Source organism: Tauraco erythrolophus, chromosome 8 (genome assembly GCF_009769465.1).
Source record: "Tauraco erythrolophus isolate bTauEry1 chromosome 8, bTauEry1.pri, whole genome shotgun sequence".
NCBI classification, from domain to species: Eukaryota; Metazoa; Chordata; class Aves; order Musophagiformes; family Musophagidae; genus Tauraco; species Tauraco erythrolophus.
The window spans coordinates 4296689-4315468 of NC_141472.1; the positions used below are offsets into that span (position 1 = coordinate 4296689).

The window sequence follows — 18780 nt, forward strand, 5'->3', positions numbered from 1 at the left end:
ACACCAGCCCCGGCACGACACTGCCCACCACCGAGCCCTCGCTCCGCGTCGCAGCCCTCAGTGAGGGAGGAGGTACCACTGAGGGCAACGTACAGATGTGGAGATTAACACCCTCACCTCCCTCCATCCGGACAGAAAATCTGTCCTGACCGGCAGCACCACAATCCTGCTGCCGTCTCCGCTAAAAATTCCCCATCCTCCCCCCAAAAAGCTGCACTTCAAAGCAAAACCTTCTGCTTATTTATACACTACCAAGCTCTGATGCCATTTAACAGCCCCCTCCCTTTTCTCGACATTATTTTAACTTGCACTGCCAAATTAAGCAAACCTGCTGCCCAGCACATGCTATTTCTCATCCTTTTCTCCTCTCCCCCCAACCACTGCCACTACCATCCCTCAAAGGGATCGAGGACAAATAATTCAGCCACTGCCACTCAGGCTGGTTTTAATCAAAGGATTTGCTGGGTTTCTACTGCGTGGGACACCGCGTTAACAACTTCACACCTCGAAGAAGGACGAAAAAGTGGCCTTTACCCATTTCAGCATCACTGTGCTTAATGGTGGTACCTGGTGTTTTGCACCAGGGTCCCCTCCTGGGACAAGTTTTATTTTGGTGGGGAACAAAACAACAACAAGATTAAAAAATAATAATAATAATAATAAAAAAAGAAGCATTGTTGGGCTGAAAGGGCTTAGACATCGGCAGGAGAGTATTTGTCAGAAAGGAGATTAGTGCCTAATGAAATTTGTCTTTGTGCATGTGGCTGTTTCTCTCTTTTTTTTTTTTTTGGGGGGGGGGTGTCTTTGTCAAAAGCCTGGCTTATTAAAATGCAGGGAGAACCCCACACAAAAGACATCTCTTCGGGTCCAAAGGCGTGCTTATTAATGCAGCGGTTTTTGTACAGAGCGTGCCAGTTTCAGGAGATTTCGGGTATTGTTTGGGGAGAAGAAAGCAAGCCTCGCTGATCGTTTTCTTTCCCAGTTTTAATCACAGCAGCTGAAGCAAGCAGGTGCTGTGATTCAGAGCCTGCAGAAAAGGGCAGGAGACAGGGTGGGGGGAGAAGGGACACGTCACAGAGGGGGAAAACTCATCTGCATGAGGGATTTTTACTATTTTGGGTCGTTAAATTGCAGCGCAGCAGTGGGGTGCCCACGCTCCTCGCTTCCTCTGCAAGGGTGGCAAGTAGCTGCTGGGAAGGCATTGCACAGGCACACCAGCAGGAATCAAAGCCTGCTTCAGCTGCAACAGGTTGGCATCGATAGCCAGCAATTGTAACCAAACCATTTTCCCTTGTATGTCTCTGACAATACCAAACTGTTGGCATAGAAGAATCATAGAACGGTTTGGGTTGGAAGGGATCTCGAAGATCATCCAGTTCTAACCCCCCTGCCATGGGCAGGGACACCCTCCACTACACCAGGTTGCCCAAAGCTTCATACAACCTGGCCTTGAACACTGCCAGGGATGGGGCAGTCACAACTTCTCTGGACAACCTGTTCCAGTGCCTCACCACCCTCAGTGTAAACAATTTCTTCCTTCTATCTGATCGAAATTGTCCTCTTTCAGTTTAAAGCCATTGCCCCTTGTCCTGTCACACCATGCCCTTGTCAAAAGTCCCTCTCCAGCTTTCTTGTAGCCCCTTTAGGTACTGGAAGGCTGCAATAAGATCACCCCGGAGACTTCTCTTTGCCAGGCTGAACAGCCCCACCTCTCTCAGCCTGTCTCCATAGGAGAGGTGCTCCAGCCCTCTGGAAAATAAGGGGTTGTGGCCAAGATACTGCTGAGAACCACATATCTGATTCCTTCCATTCATTTCAAAACACACTGGGGTCAACACCCTGCTGCAGCGAGCACGCGTGAACGCCGGTGAGCAGCACCTGCAGCAGCGTAGCTGTACAGGGATGGTTTACCTTAACAGGTCTTAATGCTGGGAAAATATGGTGATGGCACTATGCACATGGAGCTTTTCCATGGCCGTTGAGGACTGAGTGATTACGACAGTGAAGGCAGCCCAAGCATGCTGTCACTGGTTTGGAGAAAAGGAGGAGAGGTAGAGATTTGCCCCTGTCCTAGGGAGGACCCTGGTACACGTCTAAGAAAAAGTTTCCATGGTTGCTCACGCTTGGAAAAGCAAAGCCAAGGGTGGGTTGTGCAAGGGGGTGGAACTCCACCAAGTCCTCACTTGCAAGAGGGGGGAGACTTGAAAATCCTCACGAGGCGCTTTTAGCACCTCCCATGACTCTCAATCCAAAGGGCAAAGCCCACATCTACCTTCTGGTTGGGAAACATGCCCGGGGCTCCCACTAACAAGTGCTTCTCGAGTGTGACCTGTTTGCTGTGGGCAGCAGAGCCCTTGGGAGTGTTTACTCAAGAAGAGCAACAGTAGGAGTTTCTATTAACCAGCTTTTGACACTTTGACAACAGAACTGGATCCACCCAGCTGGCTTTTTTTCCACACACTGCTTGCATGTTTCCACCTGCCACACTATGAAGACTATGAGAAAAATCTCATGTGTTTTCTTATGAGATTTTTCCTTCTGAGAAAACGTGGGAACTGTTTCCATGCTGCCTCAGCCAAGAGAAAAGCATACGGAGGGTAAGTGGCGAGGAGGACACAAACGGAAGATGGAGCAGCAAGCCCTGGCCACCGACCAGCACAGAGAACCGAAGCATCCCAGAGAGGCACAGCTGCAAACTCCTTCAACTACTAATTTTTCTCCTTATCTTTGATTTAAGCTCATTGCAACGAAAACCAACACTGATGCTGAGGATAAAATAGCATGAGCTACTCCTGTTATTGAGTAATCCACATGAAATATGGTTCTATGAAGGATGTGATGGCTGTGATGTGATGGCTGTGTAGAAACACAACAAGTAACGACAATAAAATTCCCCGTAAGCACATTGCAGAACATCACCCGACTTGTTCTGCAGACCCCAGAGACAGTCACAGCGCACGCTAAGCATCCCAATAAGATGCAACAAGTTTGTGGGTTATATTCACTTAGGTCTCTAGTCAAGCTTCTACCAACATCTCCTTCAGCTCGTGCAGGAGCAGAGCAGACCGTGGCAAACCTCTCTGCTTATTTTCTAAAAAAAAAAAATCCTGCCATCACTAACCCATCGCTGCCAGCCCGACAAGGCACCCCACAGGCAAGGGAAGCAGAAAGATGAGGCTGGGCTAAAATTGCTTAATGTCTCATTGTTTTCACCTTTGCTTGGAGGACATTCTAATGGAAATCAGATGGACTGAGTCTGGGGGTAGGAGTTCAGCTCAGAGAAGCAAGAGCTTCTCGTCCTGAGGCTGCCAAGGGCTGGAGACCTCACAAAATCTGTATTGTTATTGTACTCTTCATATTGCAGCCCTGCTCCAGTGCTCTCCTCAAGCTGAGGGCTCCAGTTTGCACCAAATTGCACAAGCACATAGAAAAACATGCTCCCTGACAGCTCGCACAGAGGAAACACTTTGATAGACCAAAATTTATGTGATAATAATTTAAAAAAAAAATGCTTGGGATAATTCATTCCTCATCGTGCTGGATGCAGTAAAAGAGGGACTTCTTGGTCTGACTCATGGCCAGCAGTGAACGGGGCAGGTGAAGGAGCATCTTTGACTTGCTTCCATACGGGTAAAAGGAGGATCAGCCGCCTGGCAAAAGCCATCTAATGCCTTGGGAGGATATCTCCCACCCTAAAGCAGGCAGAGCTCAGGGGTTATGCCGAAGGGTTGATGAAAAGATCAAGGTTTTAAAAACGGTGCATGATTTGCATGGTGTTCTTTTGCTTTTTGAAGGTCACCTTTCCTGGGTTTTGTACAGCACAGCAAACGGAGGGTCTTCGTAAGAGTTAACAGGATATCACAGGGCTCTGGACAAACCCATGAGAACCAGCAATATCGTGGCTGGCCCAAGGAACTCAGGCCCTGCGAAGTCACAGGGAAAGGCTACAGATGGTAATGTTGACTATCAGCCAACTTCAAATGGATATATATTTTTATATCTATATGGAAGAGAAACATATATAATCATATATATAAAATCGCAAACCCACAGAACTCATTGCCACAATATAACTGACGTTAAGATTTTTTCCATGTTCAAAGAAAGGATGGATGTTTATGGTAGGAGCCAAGTCATCCCAGCTAGGGATTTCTCCACACTTGAAGAGCACATCAAGCTCCATCCGTCCAAAGGCAGGAAGAAATGTTTGCTAACTGCCGCCGTGGGGATGATTTCCACCTTCTCCTTGAGGCTGCCCGCTGGTGGCTATGGGAAGCCAGACCAGGTGGACCACAGCCACTTGATGGCCCCAACCAGATGCACTTCTGGATTGCTTTCAGGCCCCAAGCCCACCCCTGGGTCTGACCGCCCGTGTTATCCGGCCCCGCAGCCCACCAGATGGTGCTCTCAGTATTAGTTAATACCAAGTTAATCTACACCTTTTCCTTCTAATGAGAAACTCCAGCGCAGGTGAGGTGTGGAGAAATGCCACCAAGAGCAACAGATTTCTGCACTTTCCTAGAGCACCACCCAGATGGCATGGCTTCATCCCAGGTGTAACATGGCCCAAAACCATTTTTTTTGGAGCATCTGGAGGTGATGGTGGGTTAGGGGTGCTAGCAGGCACCTTCAAAACGAAACGCAATGCGTGGTCCTTTGGCTGTACCATGGTGTTGAGCCAAAACACTGGGAGAGATGGGGGGAGCAAAGACGGTGGAGGTGCGCGCCTGCCCCAACACTCAGGACATTGTACATGACAACAGACCTGTGAGCTCATTGGAAACCCTCTGGTGCATCGTTTCTCAAAGGCTTCCTGCATGGGACCAGCTTCTTGAGCCTTTCTGGAGTGATACCCCATGGCCAAGAGAGTTGGCTGGGACGTTGGCAGACTTTGGTGTTTCTGTTTGCTAGAGATATGAAACATTTTCTATTCGAGGACAAATGTTGTAACAGCACAGAGATGTTGCACAGGGCTGTTGAGGGATCTCCACTGCCCAACGTGATCAGTTTGCACAGACATCCACCAGCTGTGAGTTTTTATGAACTCTGAGGTCCCTTCCAGCCTTTGTTTCTCCCCAGTTTTCTACAGGAGGAACGTCTAACAGCTCCTGTGCCCTCTGCAGATTGTGACGCTCGTAATTATACCAGGTCCAGAGAACTGGGTTGATGTCATAGAGCTGATCCTGAGGCTGTTTCTTTGGCCCAGCAGGATGGACTGTTCTCCTTCCGCGTTTCCAGCTTAACGAGGCTCTCTTTAATTTCTCCTCCATAAAACTTGGGGCAAAGGGGAACGTTTAATGTGCAGTTAAATAAAAACCAGAAAGCGTACCATACTGGCTGACTTCCTAAAAACTAAGTGCATTTCCTACAGTCATCCATGGGACGTCGGCAGCGGAATCAAACCTCAAGCACAGAAGCCTGACCGCTAAGCAAACCAGCAGCTAACTCTGCAGCTTTTGTGTTTTTTTTTTTTTTTGTGTTTGGTTTTTTGTTGTTTTTTTTTTAACCAGTAATGTATTTTTATCGCTGAGAAGCCGGAAAAGGGAGAGCATTAAAGGCTGCCTGCACGGGTACGCAGGAGCGCTCCAGCCATTTACGCCCGTAATGAGTTTTGCTGCCCCCGAGCAGAGCACAGGTAATAACAGATCATAAAGTGGGTTTACCACCCAAATTACCAGTCTCTGAAGGTTACTAAAAGCCCGTCGAAATGAGCACCGTCAGATTTGCCTGGCTCTTTTGAAATCACCACTTTCTTAATGGTTTGGTGGAACCCCCTGTTCCTCTCCCTCATTGAAACAAGTGAAAATCAGGAGTGGAGCAAACGGTGCCAAACTGGTTTTGTCCAGGAGAAGAGTCTGGCCAAAATCACTTGAATTTGTCTGATGATGCTCTTTTTTGCTTCGTCCAGAGCCATCCCATCATCTTGTTGACTAGTTATAAAACTTCTCTGTTTTATGAAAACTGCTTATAAAGTATCTCCATGTTGGACAGGGTTAATCCAAGCCTGGGATGTGTTTTTGAAGCATCGTGGATGGAAAACCCATCCCGAGTGGGAAGAGCCACCACTGTGACCCAAGGGCTGAAGCTCACCATGGCAAAGGCGATGAGCTCAGCCCTAGGAGAGGGACTGCACAGACGCTTTGGGGATAAACAGCCCACCCCTCCCCTTGCTCCCTCCTGCAGGAAACTGCCCAGAAGAATCATGGGTTGATTAGCAAAAAAAACCCACCCATCTCTTTTTCTTTTAGGATATGCAGTGATGCTGGAGATGTCTACAGCAGCCTGTATTACAGAAATCCTCTGATTATACCACTTTTCCAACCCAAAAGGGCCCGAGAAGGTGCATAATGCTCTGTAAAACAGAAAAAAGTCTCCGACACATTCACTGCTGTGATTTCAGTGCCACGTTTTGCCGTCCCTCCACAGGACACAGAGACCATCACTTCCCAGCCTACCCTCCCCTGTCCCCCTGAGCTGGCGTCACTGTCCCTGGCACAAGCATCTCCTTCAAAACTCCATCAAGACCAAAAACTGCTTTTTCTGCTCAGCCTGGACCAGAGTTTCTCCTCTTTGACCCAGCTGCTGAGAGAGGGGGGGAAGGATCGCACTGATTTGGTGGCATTTGTCTTGGCATGGCTGTGGATGTTACAGATGGCTTCACCTCGGGGTTCCTCTGCTCCCTCATAGAGAAGTAGGACACATCCCCCTACACGGGAAAGCAGTATCGCCATGGCAAAGTTGAGGCATCAATGTTTTGCTTCAAAATTCGCCCCCTGAGAACGAAGTGGCAAAGTGGCAGGGATGCAATGGCTTATGTGTGAGGTGTATGAAGCTCCTTGAAGACTCGTTAACAATTTTAAGAAACAAAATCAATCTGTTTGGAGCAGTCTATCTTTGGTCTTGCATTAACAGAGAGGTAGGAAGGCTACATGGTCCTAAAACATAGCCAGAAGGGCTTAAGCAGCGTTTGGCCTGAGGGAAGACGTACAGGTAGTTAAGGATGAGATGTTAAAAGCACCAAGAGGTCAGTGAGATTAACAGCTCAAGCTTGGACTTGCCCCGAAGGATGGTGCCCCAGGCCTCGGACCACCGCTGCAGCATCCCATAGTGCTCTTGATGGGGGGCAGAGTATGTGCTCCTGCACATTGTGTTTAAGAACCATTTCACCTTTTGGAGAACCCAACTCCATCTTGTGCACATGCTTTTTTCATTTACAGCCAAAAAGAGGAAGGAAAAAAAAAAATATCTGCATTTCAATTGTTCACTTAGCGCTTTGATTCCTCTCCATTTTCCTTGCCTTTGTCTGCGTGGGAACGTGCTTTCGTGGGAACACATAATATATTTTAATGTTTTCTGCAGTTGTTTAGCGGGTCCCCTTCTGAAGCCTTATGGACCACCATGGGCTGAGAAACTGGGATGGAAGATCCAGAGAGACAGAGCCTCGTGCAAATCCAGTGTCATCCCTTTGAAGCCCTTTGGGCTTCCACGGCAGCCAGAAGTAATTAGTGAGAGAAAGGGATTGTAAGAGCCGTGCTGGCTCGCTGTCAGCGCTTCCCACTGACTTTGAATAAAGAAGAGCTGAGCCAATACCGAGAACCGTTGGAATTATGACACCAAACCAAACGTCCAACCTATTTATCAAGCACGCTGCGGGGCTCAGAGATGGCCCTCCACAGTAGGACTTGTGCTGTTGACTTCACACAGCTTTAGTACCGAAACTACTCAGCCTAAATACACCGGGTGCTGTGGATGAACTCGTCACATCGTCCCTCCTATGTCACAGCCCCTTCAAGTCAGGGTGGCCATAGGCTCCGATTTCCTTAACAGCCCAAGTTAACATAGAATCATAGAATGGTTAGAGTTGGAAGGGACCTCAAAGATCATCTAGTTCCAACCCCCCTGCCATGGGCAGGGACACCCTCCACTACACCAGGCTGCCCAAAGCCTCATCCAACCTGGCCTTGAACACTTCCAGGGATGGGGCATCTACAACTTCTCTGGGCAACCTGTTCCAGTGCCTCACCACCCTCTGAGTGAAAAATTTCTTCATTATATCTAATCTAAATCTCCCCTCTTTCAGTTTCAATCCATTGCCCCTTGTCCTATCACTACACACCCTTGTAAAAAGTCCCTCTCCAGCTTTCCTGTAAGCCCCCTTTAAGTACTGGAAAGCTGCAATAAGATCACCCTGGAGCCTTCTCTTCTCCAGGCTGAACAGTCCCAACTCCCTTAGCCTGTCTTCATAGCAGAGATGCTCCAGCCCTCGGATCATCTTTGTGGCCCTCCTCTGGACCCGCTCCAGCAGCTCCATATCCTTCTTGTGCTGGGGAACATCTTCCTTAACAGCTACCAGCACAAGCAAGAATTACCAAGCGACTGTACACGGCTCCTAGACTTGCAGAGAAAGTCAGTACTGGATACTCGAAATGCTCCATCTTACCTTAGTAAACCTCTCGATCTGTTGGGTGCTCCCTCTGCCATGGGGTGCTGAGCCTCAGCAATCAGGACCGCTCCTTCCTCTCGATTCATGCAGCGGCTCCTGTTGTGTCATTTGGTATTCCTGCTTGCTGTTTTCTCCCTTCTCTATAAAGCAAAGTGGGTAAAATTGAAGACAATTGCTTACTGCTTAACATGCCAACTCTCCTGTGCCTTCCCCATGAACAGATGCTCCCTGCAGTCGGAGAACGTCACCTTCCCAAAGATGCTTCATGCACCTGGGAAAATCCCTCCTCCACTGCTGAACTGAGATCAGGTCCGTACAGTGCCTGGAGGAGATTACTTTGGGGATATTTTGGAAGAAAAGTAGGGAAGGAATTTTAAATTTGCAGCCTGGAAAGGTACAAGTGCTCGTCCTGCTTCTTCCCCTCTAGGCATGGCTTTGAGAAGCACATTCCTCTACTTTTGTTTTTCTTCTGCAATCTTGCTTTTTTTCCTCCTCTTTAGCTTCCCCCCCCAACTTCTTCCTCCCTCATTATCTCTTAGCAAAGCTACTTTTTTTCCATGGCAAAGACTGTGGGCATCACCGAGGTCAGAAGGGACCTCAAGAGGTCTTTAGTCCAAACAAAGCAGGGCCAGCCTCAACCTGGATCCCAAGTTTTGCATGCGGTTATCAACTCTGCGTTCTAAAGAGGAGCACAGATGTGACAGCAAGCTGTGTAATTTGATAGGTGGGAGAATTTTGATCTTGAAGGAGCTGGACAGCTAAACCTCAGAAACATTTACATTTGAAACCAAAAGCTTCATTTTTGCTTTTTCATGTTGGTTATTCTTGCCTTTCCCTTCGTTCTGATGCCCGTGTTTTATATCACTTTACCTGGCACTCAGCCTGAAATGAAACGGTCTTCTGCATCAACGAGGTCACTCTTGTGTTTCTGACTCCATGTTTCACAAGAAGGTCCGTTCAGTGTAAAAAAAACTTTTACTTTTCTTCCCGATCTGGAACAAAAGCAAACAGAAAAACGTCAGAAAATTTCATGCCATGCAACGGGAATTTGACTTTCTGGATTGCTTTCGTTGCTGTCGGGAAGAAGGGTGGCTGGCTGAGACAGCTCATGAAAGCTTTGGAAGTTCATATAAAGGCTCTAAGCTGGCAAAGTGTCCACCAGTCCTTGCATCGACTGCCAATATCGTGTGGATGGGATTTTTCAGGGGCCACTCAAAGAACTGAATATACGGCTCCCAAGACGCCTGAGGTCTCTAGTTCTGCTAGGCTCCTTTTGAAGAGTCCTAGTCCCTTTTTTCTTTTTTTTTTCTTTTTATTTTTTAATTCTGCTTTACATAACCAGAGATGGCCTCTTGCTCCTGGGAAACTTTGTTAAAAGTGCCACCTCCCACCAAGAGAAGCAAAGAAGGGGAGGGGAAAAAAGCCACATGAAGATATTAAAACAAGAAACTGGAATGTCTACAAACTGCTCGGAGAGTTCGTTCTTAATTCACATATCCCTATTTATTATTGGAAATTTATGGCACTGTACGCAATTGCTCTTGGTTTTTGGTTTCTGCTCAGATGGATAGTTGGCCCATATGTCTTGTGCTGTACTTAAGTTGGAGGGGAGAGAAAAAAAAACACAAAACAAAAAGAGGGTATAGAAGCGAACAGGCCTCTTTGGATGGTCACATCTGGTCCCCATGTGTAAGCTCAGCCTCGTGGAAAGCCTGCTGACAGAGAAAGGCTGCATGCTGTGGTTCTAGACAAGCTTATTTTCTAGATATATTATATAAACATGAGGAAGAACTTCTTCCCAGTAAGGGTAACAGAACACTGGAACAGGCTGCCCAGAGAGGTTGTGGAGTCTCCTTCTCTGGAGATGTTCAAAACCCGCCTGGACGCGTTCTTGTGTGATCTGATCTAGGTGGTCCTGCTCCGGCAGGGGGATTGGACTAGATGACCCTTTGAGGACCCTTCCAATCCCTGACATTCTGTGATTCCGTGATATATACATACGCTATATATAGATATACAAACAGATATTGAGCCAGGAAGAGCTTTCAATATTTTCTTTTCTGAATCTTCCAGAGCCCACTTGGCCAGATGTGGACCACTGGGCAGCACCAATGTGCTGCTGGACGGCGAGAACCTGGCGGGCAGAGAACAACTCCGAATACCCCTGAGTTTGGCAGGGAAGGACCTGGTGCAGAAAGCAGAAGCACTGACGTGAAGCGTTGGGATTGGATTACGTGAACTTTCTAACCTGCGTCCCTCCGCAGAGCACAGGTCCTGGGGATGGGCGAGGTCAACGCTTTGCCATCCAGCCAGATCCACCAGCCCTTGCCCTGGCATCCCAAAAGCACAGCTGGTGCCACTTTTTGGCCAGCAAAGTCTGCCCTGCTCCACTCCATGGAAAGGGAATGCCTGGAGATGGTTCCACTTAGTTTCAAAAACACCATCGGCATTTATGCACCTCCTTCTTTAACTCAAGACCTCCAATTCAGTTACAATTTTCCCCGTATCTGCTTTTCAGCCATCTTGCTCTCATCAACGGTGGAAATCCACACCACCAGCTGCAAGTCCATTTTTTTAAGGCCACTTTAATGCTGACAACCCTTTCCTTAAGACCAGAAGCCTCTCCTTTCTTTATATCCATGGCAGAGTTGGTATCTTCTTTCCTCAGCACCCTAGGATCCTGATCTCAGCTGTGACAGAATAAATAATGCTGCTGGGATGTTATGGCTAATCAGCAGGACATCTTTAACCTATTATTAATTTGGACAGCAAATAAAATAAGCAGGAACAAAACCAACTTGTCTCCTCGCTCCAAAGATTCCTCTCCCAAGGAACCCATGCTCAACATGATACGGAGAAGGGAGCAAGCCAAGAACATGTGAGCGCTGCTGATGAGCTGGTGCTCTGCTGAATTAGGGCCAACAGCCTCCAAATATTAAATCCTTGTCAGAGGAGACATTGCTGCTGGGACTGACATACGCTGGACATTCGCCAAACTGGAGCACGAAACGGGCACTTGAAGGAGTATTTTCACTTGGGGAGACTGTAGATTTGTTCCTTGCAAGGCCAAAATGGATCTACATATCTCTGTAAACTGGACTTTTTGTGGCAGTCCGGGGGTGGGGAGCAGGATAAAGCACTTATTTCCCTTTTCACTTTCACGTTGGAGATGGGTGTCTGATGTCCCCGCACCTTTCTGAACCCTCATCCTTGTGAGACCTTCTGCGTGGCCACATCCAGTGACCCCTGCGGCGGAGGGAATTAATCCACCCTGCCCCACAAACACACACAGCAAAACCCAATCAACCAGCCCTGAGCTAGCATTTACGTTTGGAAGAGCACATCAAGCACGGAGCCAAGTGATCTCAAGTGATGGAGCAGCCTCCAGCCCCCAGGCACCGCTGACTCAGGAGCTATTCACACTTGCACCATCAAAAAGGTTTCATCTCATCCCCCAGTTGTCCACGCCCCATGGCTTGGAGGAAGCTCTCAGCCCTCCCCAGGGAGGGAGTAGCTCCTATAGATGATGTGAATCCTCACCCCAGCCTTCAAGGATAGCTAAAAGCATTGACACAAGCTCACGTTTCCCCGCTGCCGTGCTGTGCAGCAGATACACTGGGTGCCTACTACCCTGTGAGATATTTTTCGGTGGGATGGGGACGCCACGGTCCAGCTGCTGCCCTTTGAAAGGGTAAGGATCTCGCCAATCTCCTGTTTTCCGAACCCAAATGGGTTGAGTGGAAAGATACACCAGCTCTTTGCAAGCCCAAGGGACAAACTAGCGTATAGTCAGACTCTCATGTGGGTAAGAGGATGGGTGGAGAGCAGAAGGGGGCTGGCAGTTGAAAAATAGTGGAAAAATAAAAAGAACAGTGAAATTGGTGGAAACTATTACAAAACACCACCCACTTCCTCCCACAGCCAGCAACGGCAAGACCACCTTCCCCACATATCACATTAGCTAGGATTTTTATCCAACGACCCATCCTTGAACCGTGCAGCCATGTCTTGGGGCAGGATGCCCGGAGGACCGAGTCTGATCAGGCTAGTGTGCGCTGTGCCCAGCGACCCGCTCCAGCACGGCGACACTTGCCTTAAGTTGGTGGGCATTGAAGGGTCAGCCTGCCTGCGAGGCTTCTTCTCCCTCCCCAGCAGCTCTTTCATGCTCTTGAGCTCGTCTGCTACGGAAGCTGGGTCAGGGATTCACACCGGCGAGGACGCAGGCTTATCCCATCATCTGCTTTTTCAGGAGAACCCTGCTCACAGCACCTCTTTGTGCCATATTGGAGCAAAGGGGCCCAGGACTGATAACTGACCTGTTTTTCTCAGCTGGAAAAAGATTGTTGCATCTTCCTGTGAAAAGCTGCCACTTGGATGCCTTGATTTAAACCAGAAATCTTTTTTTCCTCCCTGCTTTTTTAAAGGACCTGAAGATGATATTTCAATAAGGCAATGATAAATACCAATGAGTCTCAAATATTTGCATTAGAAGCCATCATTTGTTGTAGAAATGAAGAAAAAAAAAAAATCCCAATACATGCTCAAAGCCTATATTCCTCCCCCCCAGCAAACCCCAGAAGAGTTTTCAACATTTTCTTGAAGTTTTACAAGTCAAATCCCTCTAGTCTGAAATACCTTATTTCTGCAGCATCTACCAATATTGAACAAGCTGTTTAAATAAGCCTGGTCAGATTCATAAGTGAGCAACGTGTATTAATTGCTGCTGGCTTTTCCTGGGGAGAGGAACACAGTTCCACATGGGTATTAAAGCAAGCATTTCCTGAGTGTTTGCTCTTTTTTTATACTAGAGAACACCAAGCAAACAACCAGAAAAATGCGTTATTAAGAAGTCACACAAGTATTACATTTTCTTTTCTTTAGATCAGGCCGTAACTCTTACAGCAGGGGGAAATTTCTGTGGCTAAAAATGATAACGAGAAGCAGGGTTTGAAGAAATGGTGCTTACACCCAAGGATGGGTGTGTTTGCAGTGTGGTGTGGACTCTCTGACTGGGAGCAGAGGGTTTCTTCAGGAGTTCCTGAGAGATGGGCTTTGCTCACACGCAAACTTCTTCGCGCTTCCAAAGAACACGTGCAACTTTTCCCACTTTTCTGCAGGAGTCAATTTGACTCAGCCGAAAGTGGAAGCAACTGGATTATGCAGAAAGTACGTAGGAGTTGAAGAGATGTCAGGTTTCCCCTCCTGCTCTGCGCTACGCACGAGTCTGGAAATCGGCGGTTTGCAAGATAGCGAAATTCCTGGGGATCATCCAAAAAAAAAGTAATTTTCCCATTATAGACTAAAACTAGAACTGCAATTCCAGCTCTCTTAAAAACTGATCTGCGGTTCGGATGAGGCGCCCTGAATCTGGATCCGTTGGCTCCCGTTTTGAAGTGGGAACCAGATCAGATCGGTTTCATAATACCATTTCAAGATACGGCTGAAACACTCACGCAAGCGACAGATCTTCCAATGTCTTCCCGCTTGCGGAACGGCTGCAAGTCCTGGTTGGAGCCAAGAAGCACGAGTACCACAAGCACAATCTGCCAGCATCAAGTCTAGGACCATTTTTCAATGAAGTTACGAGCTTTTCTGAAACCTAATATCCAACCAAACCACACCACAGCAGCTTTCCATAGCTTCCTTGGAGGCGAGCTCCAGCACAAAGTTTGGCATCCTTTTGGAGAGATGGTTTTGGAGGCAAGCATTTCCTTCGTTCGCTTGGCTCTCCTTCCAGTAACTGCTGCTAATGTCACCGTCTGTTTTGCAGGCTGCAAATCGTTTCCCATTTGCAAACCGAGCAAGTTTTAATTACTTCCATAATTTTGCCTGGAAGGGAAGAGCCAACCATGTTCATCAGACGAGAGCGATTGCTCTGAGTACGATACTCCCAAATACACAAGGCAGGGCATGATCTCAAAAAATAAACCTAAAGCGATATTTGGATTATAGGAATGTGCTTTAAAACAAACGAAAATTTACTTTGGAGCCTTCTCTCCAGCTTTGGGTCTTGCATACCTTTAGGGATGTCTGCATACAACCCCATTACCTCTCTTTCTTCCATTGCCAGCCCTACCTCTGCAACGAGGACCTTTGCCAAGTAATACTTCTAGCTATATCTGAAGGATAAGGCACACAAAGCTAGAGTACATTCGAATAAAGATTGGAAATCATTTCCATACAGGAAGGAGTTATCCCAGTTTGTCTTCCTTTCCTTGCGATTATACAGCTCAGATTAAGGATAGTCAGGAAATTACATTGTCTTTGGAAAAATATAAAAAAAAAAAAAAAGAAAAAGAAAATAAAAGAATATCAAGGAAAAGGAAATTTTTTTCATTTCCTGCCAAAAGCAATCCCACAATTTTTTTGAGGTTTCAAAGGCTCCATTACATTTCTTTTTTTTTTTTAAAGTTTTACCATAACAAATACCACTTTGCACATGCTCCTTGTTTTTAAACAAAACATGGGTCACTATAAGAATGCGCATACATTTTCTTCCAACTTAATATTTTAATATTGAAGACAGATGGATACAATGGAGCCACCAAAAGCCAGCCAACATCTGCCCCACGACCTAGAGTAGATCCTGAGCACTGCTGAGCGGACTAACTTGCCTCTGTGCATTTATGATGAGAGTGAAGAATTTGTGGCTTTTAGAGCAGAAGTTTATCCCTGGTGTTTTTTGATGAAAAAGTGACCTGGAGAAAAGCAGGTTTGTCACTGCAGTGTGTGACCTTTGTTTTTTCTGACCCAAAAAGCAAGCAGGCTGTGTATCCTCCGAGCACAGGTAAGCCTTTCTAGGTGATAAAGAAGGAAAAAGAAATCGCCGCGAAACGCGTTGTGACTAAACACAGAATCTAAAATTCTATGACCCACCAATCATCAGTCAGCCAGCAAGAACAAACCTGTTTTATTTCTGCTCCTGACAAAACTCAACAAGGAAGAGGGAGAGGGCAGAGCTTTCTGATGGATGGAGATGAAACGCGGCTGAACTATTTACTTCCAGTATTGGATTAACCACGCGATGGGAACGATGGGACCAGGTGGTTAAAATATTCGCATCCAAATGATTTATGGTTGGCTTTTGTAAGAATCATAGAATGGTTAGGGTTGGAAGGGACCTCAAAGATCATCTAGTTCCAACCCCCCTGCCATGGGCAGGGAAATCCTCCACTACACCAGGTTGCCCAAAGCCTCATCCAACCTGGCCTTGAACACTTCCAGGGATGGGGCATCCACAGCTTCTCTGGGCAACCTGTTCCAGTACCTCACCACTAGAAGAACATACTACATGACAGGCTGTACCATGCTCAGTTTAACTCAGCCTGGATGGTCTTGGCACTGCCGAGCCCCTGTCGTTTATGCACATAGACACAATTCCTCTTTTACAATTCCTCTTCCTCTCCGTCGCCCACTCGAAATAATTCGTAGCCATCACAGCCAAAGGCCCCTGAAACGTGCTCAGAGATGGTCACCCAAATCCTTCCTCCTCAGCACGGCACTGTGCAGGCAAAGGAATGAGTCTCCCTTACAGAGATAGTCAGATCAGCCTCGTCTGACGATCCGAAGCCCAGAACAGCATGTGGGAGCACCAGGAGCGGCACGGACTGGAAATCCAGCGAGGCTCCTGCGCAGCACCCAGCAAAAACCCAAGGTGTTTGCCTTCCAACCTTTCCCTCCAGGCAGTAATAATTTGTATATCAGAGCCCTGTTTACATCCTGCCTTACACACACGCACCATCGCATCACAAGATTCATTCCTGATGCACAGCTGGCAGAGGGGATGCTATTACCCCTCAGAAGACCAAAACCTCTCCTATAGAGGACAGGCATGAGGCCGGTGAAAAACCATTGAAGTATATCCAAAATTTCTGGCGACACAATCACTTTTCCATGTGTAGGGCAATGAATTTCTCTGCCACAAACCACGATCTCTTAAAAGGAAGGCACCGCTCTCATTGCGAGCTGCTGGGGAGGCAGAGGGATCCCAGCAAGCTCCTGGCTGGGCAGCAGCACAGGAGACAGCAGCTCCCCAACTTTCTGATCAACTTTCCTGGCTTAAGCTCTTGCAGCTGTCCGACGCTTGAAAAACAGACGCCCCAAACCTTTGATGTTGCTGCCGCTTCGCCCTTCCTAAGGAAAGGAATGCAGCCTGAGCATCCCAGTCCTGCGGAAGAGGGATGCCCTGTCTCACAGCTTATCTAAAAACCCACGTGCAACCTCATTCACTACAGTTTTGGTAACAGTTCTTCAGCGTTTCCCTGTAAAAGAAAAAATTTTGAGTTTACCCTAGTATTAAGGCTGCCCAGAGGGGGCTGGCCCGTGGCTGAGGTGCTCTCCCCACCAGGCTTCTCTCTGCAAAGTGTTCCGGCTCATTCCAGGCTCCGGTGGGATGCTTTGGTGTCACTTGTATTTGGGAGAACGACAGCAGCACAGTGACCAGGAGGACATCCTTTCTTGCCAGGCCAGCAGGTGCCAGACATGGGATGGCCCAGCGCAGCAGCTCGCCCTCCCCGAGTGGTTCCCACCTCCTCCATCCCATCCCATCCCTCCTCCCTGTTGTCCTCCTCTCCCAGCCCTGCTGCTGCAACCCACCACCCCAACAACCCCTTTCAAGAAGCTCCTGGTTATCCTTTTTAAACGCCCCTCCCCAGGGAGCACTCATTAGATACCAATCTTAGAGCAACAACCAGAGAAGCCTTCGCGAGCTTTGGCACGTGGGTGTTCGAGAAGGGCTGGAGAAAAATCATCTCTCACTCCCAATCCATTGAGCATCTTTGGATCGAGGTGAACGTGGAGCATCGTTTTATTTTCTTTTGTTATTAGGTCTTCAGAGGAGTAAATCAGTGCAGCTTGTAAGAGTCAGGAGAACCACGCGGTTACTCCTGATTCAGCAACACAGCTTGTCCTAACTTCATTTGTCTCTGAAACATTGAGCACCACACAGTAAATCATGCTACACAACCTACAGAGCAAACCATGGCATCAGCTTCTGATGGCCAGAAGATGACAGTTTTACAGCAAACACCCTGCTGCCTTTGACCTGGGGGCCATAATGCCACTGCGGCTCATCTGCAGAGCCCTTGAGGAACATAGAATCATAGAATCATAGAATGGTTAGGGCTGGAAGGGACCTTCAAAGGTCATCTAGTCCAATCCCCCTGCAAGGAACAGGGATATCTCCAACTAGATCAGGTTGCTCAGGGCCTCGTCCAACCTGGCCTTGAACGTCTCCAGGGATGGAGCATCCACCACCTCTCTGGGCAACCTGTTCCAGTGTTCTACAACTCTCATGGTAAAAAACTTTTTCCTAATATCCAATCTGAATCTACCTCCCTCTATTTTAAAACCATTACCCCTTGTCCTATCACAACAGGCCCTCCTGAACAGCCTCTCCCCATCTTTCTTGTAGGCCCCCTTGAGGTACTGGAAGACCGCTATAAGGTCACCCCGGAGCCTCCTCTTCTCCAGGCTGAACAGCCCCAACTCTTTCAGCCTGTCCTCATAGGAAAGGTGCTCCAGCCCAGCATGACACTACCAGGTTGGCTTGCAAAACATCTTAGCCCTCTTTTAAAAGTTCAGCCTTAGGACAGGTTTAAATCCTAAAAATCTTGCCAAGTTGAGGCAGAATTTCCATATCTATCAGAAAATATTTCGGCTGCCTCCAGGTGCAGACAGAAGTCCATCCTGCAAACCCTCAGGGACCATGGAGAAGCACTCCTACCAAGGCCTGGGCAACACCCATCCTAGCATCACCACTCAAGAACAGCTGACATATACTTGCAAAACACCTTTTTTCCCCCCTACTTTAAACATTTGGTTTAATACTATATATTAGTTTATGATAATATAAATATTATTTAATATTCCAGTCCTCCCTTTGAGTAGCACCAGGTGTTCTGTAAAACACACGAGCTGGTAAAGAGCAGTGGTTTCCTGACCTTCTCTGCACCACTCACTATTTCATAAACCCCACCAAAGCACCTCTTACTCAGCTCCTCACTAATTTAAACAGCCCTAATCTGTTTAACCTCCTCCTCTTCCTCCACCTGTGGAGGCAGCACAGCATCTGGGAATAACCATTGCCAGCGTTGGTGTCACAAATTATTTCAGAAAAGCATATTTCTCCTCAGAGAGTGTAAAGCTGGACCTTTCTGCCATGGGAAGACGCAGTGAAAGAGTAAAATCTGCATCTGGGATTGTCATTTTGGGGTTTAGAGTTAAAGGTTGATGGGGAATTATCACCTCCCTTAAGTCCTCTGCCGTAGATACCAAAGCTCCCAGTTTCTCCCATTTTGAGTATCTTTAGGACATATTAACGGTGCTCATCACAGCCC

General features: G+C 47.5%; 1 long non-coding RNA gene across 1 annotated transcript in view; it reads right to left on the reverse strand.

The window, feature by feature from the left end:
- Positions 1-3064: 3064 nt before the first annotated feature.
- LOC147528289 (uncharacterized) overlaps positions 3065-18780 on the reverse strand; it is a 48530-nt gene continuing 32814 nt past the window's right edge. The window contains exons 4-6 of the long non-coding RNA XR_015222297.1: positions 9314-9435; positions 8441-8583; positions 3065-3091 (exon numbers count right to left, since the gene is read on the reverse strand). This is a non-coding gene — a long non-coding RNA (uncharacterized LOC147528289). The remainder of the gene's footprint in view (positions 3092-8440; positions 8584-9313; positions 9436-18780) is intronic.